This window comes from Malaclemys terrapin, chromosome 15, assembly GCF_027887155.1.
Source record: "Malaclemys terrapin pileata isolate rMalTer1 chromosome 15, rMalTer1.hap1, whole genome shotgun sequence".
In the NCBI taxonomy this organism is placed as follows: Eukaryota; Metazoa; Chordata; order Testudines; family Emydidae; genus Malaclemys; species Malaclemys terrapin.
The window spans coordinates 9,880,567-9,896,960 of NC_071519.1; the positions used below are offsets into that span (position 1 = coordinate 9,880,567).

The following is a 16,394-nucleotide window of genomic DNA, read 5'->3' on the forward strand; positions in this document are numbered from 1 at the left end:
CCCCAGATCTAGGACAAGGACTCAGGAAGAATTTTCCCTACAGAACCAGAAGTTCCTGCAGTTTTCCAGAGGGAAGAGAAGCAAAAATCTGCTGGTGGTTTCACCTCTCAGTGTCTGATAAGTGGATAGAAAGTTACCACCACCCCCTGCCGGCCATTCACACAGGCAAAGGGAGCCCAGGGGGGTGCATCTTTAATAGGAGAATGGAGGGCCAAAATATTGAAAACATGTAAATAATGGCCACCATGGATCCACCCCACAGGTGGCTGCATCTTAGCTCTGTGGGAAGTGACCCCTGATAAAGACCATTTGTCATGGGGTTTGGGATACTTCTGGAGCCACGCTGTACTCAGAGCGACCTCCTCATCCCGTGCCAGCTGGAGAAAAGAAAAGGGTCCAGCCAACTCTCCTGTTACCAGCTGGGAACCACCGATCCCCCAAACAGGGGGAGGCCTCTGGCTTTAATGTCTATTGAATACGTAGCTAGTCTCTTTCATCGGCAAACATTTTAACAGGGCAAAACTAGTAATAGAGAACTAGAGAGAAAGTGGGGCAAATGTTTAGGGTATTTTATATCAATCTTTGAGATCTGCAGAGAAAATGTGTCACAAACTACACAATTGATAACACAAGAGAAAAACACCAAGGTCTGAGGGGATTTTATATTGCTATTAACCAACTAGTGGTAAAGGGGGACTGTTGGACTGGATTTTATATGACTGTCCAATACACAAACAGAAAGTGATGGCTCCCCCCCCACACCATTCACACGGGGTGCAGGGAGCCCTGGGGGGACCAGTTTGAAGGGGGCTGGGGAGGGGGAGCTGGAAGATGGACGAGGGAAGATCCCTGGATGAGGGAAGGGGGCAGCAGTGGGGGATGGGCAGGTGACTGGGGGCGACCGTGTTGGCAGTTCGGGGGATTGTGTAACTGGGTCTGGGCCATCCCCATGGGGGACACGTGCTCCCCCTTCCCTGCCCTGGCAGAGAACAACCCCCCACTCCCACCCCAGAGGCAGCCAGGTCTCAGGGCTCCCCCAAACAGCCCCCCCGACCCCGACCCCTTTGGGGGAACGACTCAGGGCAACAATTTCCCACGGGGCCCAGGACAAATCGCTGCAGGTACAGTGGGTGGGGAACCCCCCAGATCAGCGGAGATTTTAAATGGACAGTTGAGGATTATGGAGAGAACAAGGGGGAATCGGGGGAGACCAGAGAGCTGATGATTGGAGGGGAAAGGGGGGAATCTCCCCGGATTTTAAACCCAGATGTGAGATACTGAGAGAGAAAAGGGGCAGAACTAGAGAGAATTTGTATCAGGGAGTGAGAGGCAAGTGGCACAAACAGGGACAGGACTCAATTAACTCCCCTCGTCCCCCCTTTCCTGGCTGCACAGAGACAGTTCAACCCCCAACCTGCCCCACGGATCTTCCCCTCCTGACACCCCCCCCCCAGCAAAGTGGGACCCCCCCACCGGGCTCTGTCCCCACCTGGATGCCAGCTGCGCCCCTCCGAGCTCCGGGCTTTGTTCTCCCGGCTCCTGCCTCCTTCCTCCCGGCACCCACCGCTCCCAGCTGCTCCAGCCCCTTCCTGTGCCTGCAAACCCCACCCGGGCTGCGGCGCTCAGACCCGGCCCGAACCGCGATCGCTGGCCCGGAGCCGGTCCGCAGCCCCGGGAGCTGGGGCCAAAACATCTCTCAGCGCCTCACCAGGAGCTGCTGGTCAGAGGCAGGGGAGGGACCGGGCTGTTTGCAAGTCCTGGCCTGGGCGCCAGGACGCCTGGGTTCTCTCCCTGGCTCTGGGAGGGGAGTGGGGGTGGGAGCCAGGACTCCTGGGTTCTCTCCCCGGCTCTGGGAGGGGAGTGGGGCTGGGAGCCAGGACTCCTGGGTTCTCTCCCCGGCTCTGGGAGGGGAGTGGGGGCTGGTGGGTTAGAGCAGGGGGGGCTGGGAGCCAGGACTCCTGGGTTCTCTTTCCGGCTCGGGGAGGGGAGCGGGGGCTGGTGGATTAAAGCAGGGGACTAGGAGCCAGGATGCCTGGGTTCTAATCCTTGGTGTCTCACTCTGGGGGACATTTGCCCCTCTGTGCCTCGGTTTCTCCTGAGTAACCTGAAGCTGATTACTGCTTCTCATGGGGTTGTGGGAAAAGCTGGGAAGCAGGGGGAGGGGCATCCTCCAATCTCCCCCACCATGGTTCTTCCTGATCCCTGTTGTGGCGAGGTGGCTGAGCTGTGCCACGGGCTGGGTGTCCCTGATCCGGCTAGAGGCCAGTGTGTACTTGCAGGGTCCTGTGGCAGGGAGTTCCCCAGGCTCGCGGCACCTCAGGTCCAGATCGGCGCCCCCAGTCCTGAGTCCCCCTCCTCAACCAGTGTGGGTGGCGAGACCCTCCTGCCTGACATTTGAAGCGGGGGTACGGCCCAGAGGTCCCTATGGCCAGGTGGGTGGGTGACACGAGGGTGGTGATTGGTTGTGGCCAGGGGATACCAGCCGCTCTCAGAGCTGGGAGTCCAGCACCAGCTGATTAGTGAGGAGGAGTGTGGCCGGAAGCAGCCCCTACTCATGGACACCCCCCCAGACACTCCCAGGACCCCTCCCCTGATACCTCCCTAGCCAGAGACCCCTGTAACCCTCACTGCCTGCCAGGGGCCAGCCCCCAGGCCCCTCCCCAGAAACTCCCCCCAAGAACTCCCCACTAGTCAGGGATCCCCACAGGAACCCCGCCATCCCACCTGCCTGGTAACCTCCCACCAGACCTTCACTGCCTGTCCGGGACCTCCGAAGGGACAGTCCCTCACTCCTGCCCCCCCAGCGGGACCCCACACACCCCCTGCCTAGGATCCCTGACCCAGCACCTGGGACCATCCTCCTCTGTGCTCTGGGCATGGCAGGGACCCTGGAGCCAGAGGGGGAAAAAGCCCAGAAAGACCCCCAGCCCCCGCTGGCTGGATACTGTAAAAACTCAGCAGCAAAAACAGGGGCCAGTGATATAACTTAGATAATTTTTTCACATCTTTACTACACTGAGCTGAATAGTCTGCTTCTATTTGACTTGGGGGGCTTGGCTGCCCCCCAGTCCTCTCAGCACAGTCTCAATTCCCTAACCCTGGGAGGGGTTTAGGATAGTGGGAACGGGCCACTCCAGGGTTCGCCTTGGGGCTACAGAGTTGATCCATGTGGCCTGCACCCCACACTGCAGAGGATGGGCAAACTCCCCAAGTTCCTGCCAATCTGACTTGGGGAAAAATTCCTTCCCCGCCCCACCTATGGTGATCAATTAGACCCTGAGCATGTGAGTAAAGACCAGGCAGTCAAGCACCACAGATACTGTAAATATTTGTACGGTGCCACTGCTTGGCTGACGAGGGCAATAGAGTTCAGCGTTCCATGACACCCATCCTTCCTAACTGAACAAATCATTTTCCGCGGGGTACCGGGACAGTATATTAGATCTACTGCACTTCCCTGAGTTTAAAAAGTCAGTTCTTTCCTCAACAAAGGAAATCAGGGTTGGTCCTGGGCCGGGTTTTGTTCAATATCTTCATTAATGATCTGGAGGATGGCGTGGACTGCACCCTCCGCAAGTTCGCGGACGACACTAAGCTGGGGGAAGAGGTAGATATGCTGGAGGGTAGGGATAGGGTCCAGAGTGACCTAGACAAATTGGAGGATTGGGCCAAAAGACATCGGATGAGGTTGAATAAGGACACGTGCAGAGTCCTGCACTTAGGACGGAAGAATCCCATTCACTGTTACAGGCTGGGGACCGAGTGGATAAGCAGCTGTTCTGCAGAAAAAGACCTGGGGATTATAGTGGACAAGAAGCTGGATATGAGTCAGCAGTGTGCCCTTGTGGCCAAGAAGGCTAACGGCATATTGAGCTGTATAAGTAGGGGCATTGCCAGCAGATGGAGGGAAGTGATTATTCCCCTCTATTTGGCACTGGTGAGGCCACATCTGGAGTATTGTGTCCAGTTTGGGGCCCCCATTACAGAAAGGATGTGGAAATATTGGCGAGTCCAATGGAGGGCAACGAAAATGATCAGGGGCCTGGGGCACATGACTTACGAGGTAGGGTTACCATATCTCATAAATAAAAAAAGAGGACCCTCCACGGGCCCTGGCCCCACCCATTTCCCCACCCCTAGCCCCGCCCCAACTCCGCCCCTTCCCCACCTAACTCCGCCCCCTCCCTCCCACTCCCAGCCAGGGGGAAAGGGCTGCCCCAGCGCTACCGGCTTCACGGTTTCCCGGGCAGCCCCCAGACCCTGCGCCCCCAGCCGGCGCTTCCCCAGCGCAGCTGGAGCCCGGGAGGGGAAGCGCCCAGCCGGGGGCGCAGGGTCTGGAGGCTGCCCGGCAAACCGTGAAGCCGGTAGCGCTCGGGCTTTGGGCAGCCCCTATGCCTCCGGACCCTGCGCCCCCAGCCGGGCACTTCCCCTCCCGGGCTCCGGCAGCGCAGGGTCCGGAAGCACGGGGGCTGCCCGAAGCCGGTAGCGCTTGGGCAGCCTGGCTCTTAAACAGAGCCGAAGAGTCGGGGAGGAGCAGAGCCGCCATTTTCCCGGACATGTTCAGCTTTTTGGCAATTCCCCCCAGACGGGGGTTTGACTGCCGAAAAGCCGGACATGTCCGGGAAAAAGAGGACGTATGGTAACCCTATTACGAGGAGAGGCTGAGGGAACTGGGCTTATTTAGTCTGCAGAAGAGAAGAGTGAGGGGGAATTTGATAGCAAGGGGGGTTCCAAAGAGGATGGATCTAGACTGTTCTCAGATGACAGAACAAGGAGTAATGGTCTCAAGTTGCAGTGGGGGAGGTCTAGGTTGGATATTAGGAAATGCTGTTTCACTAGGAGGGTGGTGAAGCACTGGAATGTATTCCCTAGGGAGGTGGTGGAATCTCCATCCTTAGAGGTTTTTAAGGCCCGGCTTGCCAAAGCCCTGGCTGGGATGATTTAGTTGGGGTTGGCCCTGCTTTGAGCAGGGGGTTGCGGATAAAAAGACTGAAACTGAGTGGGCCCAGCAGGAGGCCGGGACCCAGACCGTTGCCAGGACCGCCTTCACCCAGGAAACCCAGACAGACTGGGCCCAGCAGGAGGTTGGGGCCCTGGTGCGGGTAGAGCGGGTGGCTGTGGGGACCCAGACCCTGAGAGAGGAGGGCCGGGGGGACCCCGACACGGCTAGAGGCCGTGGAGTTGGCCTGCAGGAAGGCTGAAACCCAAACCTGGGAAATGTCCCGGGCCTGGGAGGCTGCTGAGAGAAGGTGGGCGAGCCTGGAGGGGAACTTTCTGGGAGTCCCGGCCAAGAGACCCCCCTTCCTCCAGGGGTGGGGGCTTTGAGGGTGTGTGTGTGTAGCGGGGTGAGCACCCGCTCCAGCCCCGAAGGGGTTGGAAAAGCCCTGCCGAGGGCTGGGGCTGTGAAGGGGAGCAAAACCCTGGCTGACTGGGGGAAGTGGCTGCACGTGGGGCCACGCCCCAAACTAAGTCACTGGGCCTTATAAGAAGGCCAGGGAAGCCAGAGTCAGATTCTCTCTCTGACTGGAGAGGAACTCACCCAGGGGACCTAGAGTGAGGCAGGGCTGGGGAAAGGCCTTGGGGGCTGGGAAGCCCAGGCTGCAGGGCCTAGTCCTAGGCCCACCTAGGTATTGGGGTTGCAGAGGGGCAGCTGGAGGGTGGGTAAAGGCAGCCAGTCCAAACCCCTTGTTGCCTGTGATGAGCGGCTGATAGACTGCAGTCTGCTGCAGGGCGCGGGGGCTAGACGGTGACTGGCAGTAGCCATGACTGAGGAGATGTGGGGATAGGGGGTGGGGGTTCCCCTTGAGTGGGGGAAACCCAGTAAGACTGTGGGGTACTGCAGAAGGCAGAACCCTGAGATAAGGGGCACTGGGGTCCTGGGAGGGACATGGGGGGCCAATGGCAAGCGGATCACCGGCCTGCAGACAGCGCTCCTGGGTTGAAGAGCTAATTCCCAAGGATGACCAGCAGGAGGCGCTGCAGAGGTGAGTCTGCGCTGTGCTACAGGGACAAAGGCTGTTTCCAGTGGGGTCCTGCACGGATTGGTTCTTGGCCCAATGCTATTTAATATTTTTATCAATGACCTGCAAGAAAACATAATCTCATCACTGAGAAAGTTTGCGGATGACACAAAAATGGCAGGAGTGGAGACTGCAATCTGGATTGCTTGATAAACTGGGTGCAAGCAAACAATATCCATATTAATACCTCTAAATGTAACTAGGAACAAGGACTGTCAGCGATGCTTACAGAATGCGGGAGGGGGACTCTCTCCTGGGAAGCAGTGACTCTGAAAAAGATCTGGGTCCCAAATTCAGGAAGGACGTGGCTACGTTGGAGGGGAGTCAGAGACGAGCCGTGATGAAAGGATTCAAAAACCTACCTTAGCGTGAGAGACTTCAGGAGTTCAATCTATTTAGCTTACCGAAGAAAAGGTTAAGGGGTGAGTTGATCACAATCTAGAAGTACCTACATCAGGAGTGGGCAATAATTTTCGTACGGGGGCCACTCCATGAATTTTGGTATGTCGTCAAGGGCCACACATTTCTACTATATTATTGGAGGGGGTGCAGGGTCTGGGAGGGAGTTTAGGTGCAGGAGGGAGCTCTAGTTGGTGCAGAGTGTTGGGGTGCAGAAGAGGTTGAGGAGTGTGGGCTCTGGGAGGGAGTTTGGTGCAGGAGGGGGCTCTGGGCAGGGAATTAGGGTGCAGGGTCTGGGAGGGAGTTCGGGTGGAGGAGCGGGTTCTGACCTGGGGCAGGGGGTGGGAATGCAAGGTTTAGGCTCTGGCTGGCAGGCGCTTACCACGGGCAGCTTCTGGCCAATGGGAGCTGTGAGGACAGTGCTGGGGGTGGAGGCAGCGTGTGAAGCCCCCCCCCCACACACACATCAGGGGTGCACAGAGATGTGCCAGCAGCAGCCAGCTGCTTCCAGGAGCGGCGTGGGGCCACGGCAGGCAGGGAGCCTGCCTGAGCCCTGCTGCACCATGGGACTTTTAGTGGCCTGGTCTCAGAGATCGTGAGGGGGCAGAGGCTGGACTGAAACGTTAGTCATGGCAGGCTGGACCGAAACGTTAGATGGGCCGGATCTGGCCCGTGGGCCGTATTTTGCCCACCCCTGAGCTACATGGAAAACAAATATTGAATACTGGGCTTTTCAGTCTAGCAAACAAATGGCAGGAAGTTGAAGCCAGACAACTTCAGAGCGGGGAAAAAAGGTGCAAATTGCTTCAAGTGAGACTATTTAACCACTGGAACAATTTCCCAAGAAGGGTCACGGTGAATGCTCCATCCCTGGCAATTTTGATATCAAGACTGGCCGTGTTTCTGTGCCAGGGATGATTTTTGTGACAGAGGGGGTCAGACTAGAGAATTACAAAGGTCCTGTGATGGCGGCAAGATTTGGGGGTGTCAAAAAGCGGTGCCCCAAAGTTTTTTTTTTTTTAGCTGGAAAACGAATGAATAAAGAAAAGAGAAACATCGTTGAACTTGCATTTTAACTGGTTGTTCTTCTCTCGTACATTACAGCCATAGCCTACGCCATCTCTGCGTTGCGGGCACAAGCGTACTGCTTCCCTACGGTACAAAGTGGCAGTGACGTCATTTTGCTCGTCGTGCGCCGCTGTTCCCCGTTCTGACAGGCTGTTTATAATGCTAAGTTTACTAGTTTTTGGAGGTTGTCGACTGAGGCGAACTATTTTTGTTGAGTTGTTTCAGATCTAAGATTCTGACAATTGCTGCTGCACCATTTCGCTAATACTTTGTGTCAATTGTGTGTGTATGTTAAGTATTTTGAGTGTATATGTTTATCATATCCTTGAGGGGGCCATTTAGGGATCTGGGGCAAAAATCTGTCTGGGGATTGGTCCTGCTTTGAGCAGGGGGTTGGAATAGATCTCCTGAGGTCTCTTCCAACCCTAATATTCTCTGATCATGTGCAAATATGCATGTGTAGGTTGTTGAAATTTGTCATATTGATTGTCAGTTGTTGTATGATGGAGTATCCACCATTCTAATTTTATAAATTTTATTAACAACAATTGGATATTCTAAAGGTAGAATAAAATGTAGATTTTGATAGGAAGGAAGGAAGTATACATGACTAAAAAGGGTGTATTTATTTTCATTAAATATGTAGACTAAATAATGAAATTAATACATTTTCAAACCAAATGTGTATTAATTCTAATGAACATTATGCAGTATTTGGTTTTGAAAGTTTATAATAAGCGATGCTTTGCGCAAGATGGAAGTTTCATCTAGGGCGCAAAATATCCTTGCATCAGCCCTGACTGAGTGGGCTCTTTAAAGAGAGGAAATTGGCAGGTTTAGGGTTGCCAATTTTGGTTTCATCACATGACATAATCTTTAATTAAAGATTGCTCTTTAATGCCTGGAGACTCCAGGACGATCCTGGAGGTTTGGCAACCCTCGGCAGCAGGGCCGGATTTACACTTTACCTGCCCCTAGCATCTGCAGCGCCCCCCCCTGCCTACAGCTGACCTTTGTGTTTTCCATAGACAATGAAACTTTTAACCCACTTTTTGGCGCCCCTAGAACGCCGCCGACTGTAGGGAGAAACTGGCGGTTGCGTGTCTTGATACAATGGGATGAGCAGGAAGTTCTGGTGACACCTTAGGACGCAGCAGTCCGGGGAAGAAGCAGTAAGAACTGGGGGAGGAAAGCCCAGAGCTGCTGGGTTGAGGGTCCCTGGTCTGGAACCCAGTGTGGAGGGTGAATGGGGGCTCCCCTTCATGGCCTGGGGGGAGTGGCATGCCAGAGACAGCCTACGTGGGGGCTGCCGGAAGCTGTTCTGGAGGAAGACTTTGATGGAACCCAGAAGGGGCGGGGATTTAATGTGATTTGGCTGGAGGACAGTAATTGTGGGATGGGGCATCGGACGAGTTCATGAGCTAATTCTCCACAAAAACCAGTAGAAGAACACTTCAATCTCTGGTCACTCAATTACAGACCTCAAGGTGGCCGTTCTTCAACAACAAAACTTCAAAACTAGACTCCAACGTGAAGCTGCAGAAGTGGAATTAAAGTGCAAACTGGATACCATCAGATTAGGCCTGAATAAAGACGGGGAGTGGTTGGGTCATTACAAAACCTAATTTCCCCCATACTAATGTCTCCCTACTGTTACGCACACCTTCTTGTCAACTGTCTGTAATGGGCCACTCTCTTACCGCTTCAAAAGTTATTTCTCCTCCCCTGGCATCCTGCTGTTAATTGATTTCTCTCGTTAGACTGACCTCACACTTGGTAAAACAACCCCCAGCCTTTCATGGATTTATGCCTGCTCCTGTATCTTTTACTTCAAACAGCCGATGAAGTGGGTTTAGCCCACAAAAGCTTACGCCAAATCTCAGCTGCCAGTTGTTTCACTATTCTGGGGTGTAAATTACTTCCCTACACACCCAGACTGATCCTGTCCAGACCAGGCCCCCCGATCCCCTGCCCCCAGGGGACAAATCCTCCCAGTCTGACACTCCAATCCCACCCCCGGAGCAGCTATGGTGGGGGAGGGGGTGTCAATTCTCAGGGGGGGATTTTGGGGGTGCTCCTGTGGGGAAGGGAGACACCCAGCATAGCATAGCCACGATGGGGGAGGGGGTGTCAGTTCCTGGGGGGATTTGGGGTGCACCTGTGGGGGTGGGGGAGACCCCAGCGCAATTATGGTGGGCGAGAGGGGGGTCAGGTCTCGGGGGGGGATTTGGGGGTGCACCTGTGGGGGGAGACCCCCCAGCCCAGCTACGGCGGGCGAGAGGGGTCAGTTCTCGGCGATACTGGAGCAGGGAGGGCGGGGTCTCTGGCTGGGGGCGGGGCTGTGGAACGCGTGACAGAGCCCGAGCCCGGTGCGTGACCCCCGCTGCCCGCGCGAGGCTCGTTGACTAGCGCACGGAAGGGGGCAGGGCCCCTAGGCCCATCTACTCTTATAGGTGGGCGGGGCCGGGCTGTGAGGTCGCTGGCAGCAGCCCGGTGACGTAGCGCGTTATGTGCCGAGCCGAGCCGTGGGGCTCCCTGGAGGGGAGTTCCCTCAGCAGGGCCGGCTTTAGGCCAATTCCACAAATTCCCCCGAATCGGGCCCTGCGCCTAAGAGGGCCCCGCGCCCAGTGGCAGGGCCGCCGGTGGGGAGGGGAGAAAGAAGTGGCTGAGAATCCCTTCCCTGGCTAGAGGCTCCTTTTTAATTTTTACTCACCCGGTGGCGCTCCGGGTCTTCGGCAGCACTTCGGCAGCAGGTCCTTCAGTGCCGCTGAAGACCCAGAGCGAGTGAAGGACCCACCGCCGAAGACTAGGAGCGCCGCCCGGTGAGAACAAGCCCCACATGTTTTTTTACGTGGTTTTTTTTTTTTTTAGTCATCCCTGCCGGGGCCCCGCACTTCCTAAAGCCGGCCCTGTCCCTCAGGGCGGTTGGAGCAGCGGCGCGAGCCATGACGTAGCCCCTCCCCCTCGCGCGAGGTGGGGGGGTTATTACCGTTAGGGCGGTTGGAGCAGCGGCGCGCGCCGCGAACGTTGGACACGGCACGTCATCCGGCCCCGCCCAGATCCACAATGCGGGGCTGGGGGGTGGCAGTCTGCAGGGGGCCATTGCGGGGAATCCGGGGGCGAGAGTGAGTGTGTGAGGGGCAGCACAGGGTCCTGTGGCACCTTTAAGACTTAAAGGCAGGTTCTTACCCAGCCCGCAGCACTCTCCTGCACCCGCAACCCCTCATCCTCAATCCCACCTCAGAGCCTGCACCCCCAGCTGGAGCCCGCACCCCCTCCTGCACCCCAACCCCCAGTTTTGTGAGCATTCATGGCCCACCGTACAATTTCCATACCCAGATGTGGCCCTCGGGCCACAAAGTTTGCCCAACCCTGGACTAGAGGATCACAGTCATCCCCTCTGGCCTTAGACTCTCTGAATCTGGGACGCTAAACTCTGGCAGTCAGTCCTCCCCACCCAGTCAGACAGCAGGGAATGTTTCTATCCCTCAGTTTGCCCCCTGCAAACAGGAATAACACTCAAGGAATTTCCTGCAGGCAACAGTGACAGGGCTGGAGAAAGAACCCAGGAGTCCTAGCTCCCAGCCCCCTGCTCTAACGTTACTAGGCCCCGTCATGCTGTCTGGAGTTGCTCCTGACGCTCACGGCGGCCTGTCAAAACTAGGGGCAGATACCCCAAACCGGTTGTGTGTTCCGTGATTCCATTTTACCAAGTCAGTGACAACTGTGAACTCTTGGATCGCTGTACCTGTCTCCTCATGGCATCACAGACAGTTCCCGTCGAGTCTATCTTGCCACCTGGACAAACTACATTCAGTGATTGATTGTCACTTACACCAAAAAATCTCACCATGTTCAGGTTGCCTCCAGTCACTTCCCCCAGATCAACGGGTCTCCTGGATCTCCCACCAAAGACAATGCCTGGAGCCACTCCTGGAATAAACTAGGACAAAGGAATCAGTGTTATTTACAAGCCGACGTCTACACCACGAGTTACCAGCTAAATCCGAAGAGTGACTGAGTCTTAGTGATCTGTCGGTTCAAAATGTCTTTCAGGGCAAACGCAGGATGCAGCCCCGGGTGGTCTCTGGCCTCTCTGAGTTCAAGCAGCCAAAAAGATGGAAAATTTCCCTGTGGCTTTATTTCCTTCAGTCAGCTTCCAAGCCCGCAGGACGAGCTCCCTGCCACGTAGCGTTTCCCAGGTGCGACCGGGCCATTGACCAGTCCCGTGTGTTGTGATGATCCCGCACGGCCCAGCTGATTTTGCTCGTCCTTCTGGGAGGGCCGGCGGATGATTCCCGTTCACAGGTTCACAGGTTCAGAGCAAACATTTCCAAAGTTATAACGCAAAACTTCCATCTTTCCTGCTAGCCTGGGATACAGACATTGCAACTGCGATTCATGCCGGCAGCAGCCCTTACCCGCGTTTCATAAAGTCTAAAGGCCTTCATGGAAGACATAACCATTTTGAGAAAAACGAACACACCGATGACCTGAGCTGGTCTCCGGCTAGGAGTTGGTCAGTTCATAGCTAACGCCTGCAACCTGGGCAAGAACTGGCCTCTGGCCTGACACCATCACAGAGCCCACTCCCCTCCCAGGGCTAGGGAGAAAACCACCACTCTAACCACTAGCCCCCACTCCCCATCCAGAGTCTGGCCGCATGAGCACTGGAGTGGGCGGTTCAGTAGGGCTCCCACACTGCTGCTCTTCTTCCCCCCGTTTAACTCTTAGCTTCCCGGCCCCACAAGCTTCTTCTAAGAGGGGGGTTGGTCAGGGTGTGTGAGGACAGTGCTGGGCTTGGGTTGAGGAGCTCTGGGTGGGAGTGGGGGGGGGGAGGGATGTTTAACAAGCTGGGCAGGGGAAGTGCTGGGCTCTAAAGGGCTGTGGAGCCCAGTGGAGAGAGGCAGAGGGAGGGGGTTTGTGGGGGGGAGGGAGTGTCTCTGGTCTCTAACCTCCCCCTGTCCCATGCAGGGTTCGCCTGCTCCTTTGGCCAGCAGCTCCCTAATGGGTGGTGCCGTGAGTGAATCAAGTCTGTCATGTTCATCTAGAGGGCATTCACATGCCCAAGAAGCCCCCCCAGCCTGGTAAGGTTCCCCCCCCCAGCCTGGAAAGCACCCCTGCCCCTTCCCTCAAAATCCCTTTCTCTTCCCCCAGGGGTGCCCCATGCTGAGTGAGGGGGCAGCCATCCAGCCCCAGATCTTCCCTCACCGTCCTGGCCAGCCCTACAGCTCCTGCCCCTTGCAAGGGGAATAGGGGTGAGGGAGAGGCATCCCCCCAGGCTGTGGGGTCGGACAGCTCCCCCCAGGGATACAGGCAGTGAAGGTGGGGGGCCCCCTGTACCGGATCAGAGTGGAGGGGTACAACCTCTTCCATTGCAGTGAGTGGGAAGGGGACCTGGGGGATGGGGACAGGGGGTCTGGCTCTTGGGTGCTGGGGGGTGTTCAGCAAAGCCCATGGCAATGCTCCATCCCCACCTGCTGCCTGCGCTTCTCCCACAGTGCCCCTAACTGATGCCACCACCTGCCTTCCCAGGGGCACTCTGTTCCCTCCCTGGTCCCTTACAGCCCTGACCCCCTGTTTCCCCCCAGGCTCCCTCCTCTCATACCCTCCCATGGCCACATTGGGACCCACCCAGTCCCTCCCCCACAGCTTCTCCCTATGCACCCCTCAGGTTCTCCCCAGTGGCCCCCCAGCCCACCCCCTCCCAATGAGGCCCACACAGTCCTCTGTGCTCCCTTCATTGCCTGGACAGTGCCCCCACATGCTTCCCCCAAACTGAGAGGAGAGGACTGTTGGCGGCAATGTGTGTGGGGGAATCAGGGCTTTGTTGGGGGTGATCCCTATATCCCCCCCAAATACAGGGGGACAACAGTGGGGTGGTAGTAGGGCTGGGTGTGAGGATCTGGGTTGGGGACCCTCCCAGCTCTTCCTTCCCAGGTATGGGGGGCAGCACAAGCAACCTGGATTTAAGGTGATGTTGGGGGATTAGGCTGGGGGCATCGGGGCTGTATAAGAGGGTCCATGTCAGGTGATTGGTGATGCGGTGACCTCCCCCCCCCATCTCCCCCAGGTGCATTGAGATAACGCCAGAAAGCTGGAGTTGGGGGTTTTAAGGGGATTAGGCTGGGGTGGTCGGGGCTGTATCAGAGGGTCGGTGTTGAGTGATTGGTATTGGGGTAACCCCCTCATCTCCCCCCAGATGCAGGGTGACGCCAGCGAGCTGGATTTTGGGGCGGTGCAGCGGGGGGACCCCAAGATGGAGCAGAAGATGAACCAGGTGTTGCAGGGTTGAGTGGGGATACCAGCCTCATTTGCAGCTTCCATGACCAGGGGGTTGAGGGCAACGGTGAGGCCCTGCAGCCTGGGGAGTTGCTGGTTTAGGGCTTCCCAGCTCCTAAGGCCTTTCCCCAGCCCTGCCTCCCTCTAGGTCCCCTGAGTTCCCAAGCAGCCAGGCCTGTTTCCCTCTCCAATCAGAGAGAGACTGCTCCCTCTGGCTTCCCTGGCCTTCTTATAAGGCCCAGTTGCTTGGTTTGGGGCATGGCCCCAGCTGCAGCCACTTCCCCCAGTCAGCCAGGGTTTTGCTCCCCTTCACAGCCCCAGCCCTCTGCAGTGTTTTTCCAACTCCTTCAGGGACTGGGTGTTCAGAGCAGTAGTGGTGTGACTACCCATTTGGGCAGCTAGGGGTATGTGCCCAAGAGATGGAAAACCAGTAGCTCATGAACAGTACTGGGAGTAAGTGGCTGTTTTAAGAAAGGGAAGAAAGGGAGACACTTGTGTAACACGTGTGGAAGCACATCAGAAACCAGGGAGCGAGGAAGGATTTTGGAATAACAGGGCAGATGTGTTAGCCAAACAAGCGGCCTTGTTAACACAAGGCAAGGAAGAGGCAATCAAAGCAGTAACCAGAGCACAAAAGCAGGTGACAAGCCCAGAGACGTTGGATTTCAAGCCTTACAGGATGGGGATGATGAAATTGAATGATGACTGAAGCAAAAAACAATCATAGGAAAATGGCATGTACATAAAGACCCTGGAGGGGTAGTGTGGGTCACTGAGCGTGACTCAGACCTTGGGGAACAGCTTAAAAGGTGGTTAGTGCCTAAGAAAGTCAGGACTGAATTGATTCAATATGTGCATAAGCAAGGGCATTTTGGGGTGGATGAAATTCTGGATAGGATCAAAGACCCAGGGTGGTGGCCCACCCTAAAGGAAGCTGTAAAGCGGTGGTGTAATAATTGTTTGCCGTGTGCTATGGTCAATTCCAGCCCCCAGGTACAAAAGGGTCCCATTGTTTACCAAATGATTGAGGGTCCGTGGGGCCAGTTTCAGATGGACGATATTGGACTACTAGTCACACGCAAATAACAAGTATTGTTTGGGGATTGTCGATCCCTTTACAAAATGGATAGACGCCATCCCACTAAAAACCAACACAGCTTTGACTACAGCCCTGCAATCGTTTAATGTTGTGTTTAGCCAAAGAAATCAACTCAGACCAAGGCCCACACTTCATTGGGGAAACTCTGCAGGAAATGTGTAAATTATTAGGCATTTAGCAAAGGTTCCATATTGCGGGCCACCCCCGGTCCTCAGGACAAGTGGCACAAACTAACAGCACTCTAAAGGATGCTTTAAGAAAAATGGTAAAAGAAAATGGAAAAGATTGGGATGAAAACCTGTCTATGATTCTAATGGCCTTAAGGTCGGTCCCAGCGAGTCATGGCTATACTCCCTTTGTAGTAGTGATGGGAAGGGATGTGAGAACACCCCAACAATGGTGGCTAGATGTAGATATTCCAGATGGGTGGCAACCCAACATGCTAAATGATCCCATAGCCGGTATAAAGTACTTGCGCGCCGCTCTCTTAGATATGGGAGCCAACGAGGCCGGAGTTTGCCACAGGGCATTGGAGATCTTTGCCACCCCGTCATGGAGGGGCAAGGCCACCCTGCCCGGGGTAGAAGAGGACAACACGTTAAACAGTGAGTCCAAGGGCTCCTCCACCTCCTCAGCTTGGAGGTGAAGGTTTGAGGCCACCTTTTTAAGGAGGTCCTGGTTGGCCCGAAAGTCCTCCTGTGGGACCGAGGGGGGTGGGGCTGCTATCACCACTTCCTGGGAGGGCGAGGAGGCCGGCACCGAGACGAGAGGGTCCACCACTTGGTCGGCCTCCAGGCATGGCACCGAAGATGTGCTTCCCACCGACATCTTACATGGGGGCCTGGAGAGGGAGGTTGATGGTGCCTCTGAGGCCCCAGCCACCGAGCACAGCCCCACCGGGGACTGCGCCGGGGGTCACAGTGCCCACTGGTACCATTGTCCCGTCCACAAGGCCCGGTGCCACTGCACCTGCTGCAGCACTGAAGGCCTTTCTGCTCTGCCTGGACAGCTTGGCTGACGGAGGGATGGCTCCTAGCCAAGGTTGGGCTGACAAACGAGTCTCCACTGCATCGAGACCTGGAGGAGCGGCAGTGCCGGGAACGACGTTGTCCATGGGACCGCGACCTGGAGCTAGAGGACCGGTACCGATGGTAACTGCTGCTCCTGGAACGACTCCGACGGGCGGCCCTGCGACGGCGCGGTGCCAGCGATCGACGCCCAGGACTACGGAGGCGGTATTGTGGAGGAGACTCTGAACGGGACTCTGAGCGGGAGCGGCGACGACGTCTGTGCTACGACCGGCTGCGGTAACACTTTCTGGACGGGGACCTTGGGCAATGTCCCCCTTTTCCCGTCGGGGTGTGCTCCCTGACATGGAGCGGTGCCTGGAGTCCCGGGCCGATGGCACCCAGCCAGAGAGCCTTGCAGGTGTCGAGGGTGATCCATGTGGACTCCGCCCTGGAGTGCCACTGGACGGTGAACGGTGTCGGGAATGTTCCCTCGACTGTAACCGGTACTGCTCTGGG

The 16,394-nt window shown here is 56.3% G+C and overlaps 1 pseudogene; it reads right to left on the bottom strand.

Moving 5' to 3' along the window:
- LOC128822965 (zinc finger protein 850-like) overlaps window positions 1-16,394 on the bottom strand; it is a 95,100-nt pseudogene that overhangs the window by 8,391 nt on the left and 70,315 nt on the right.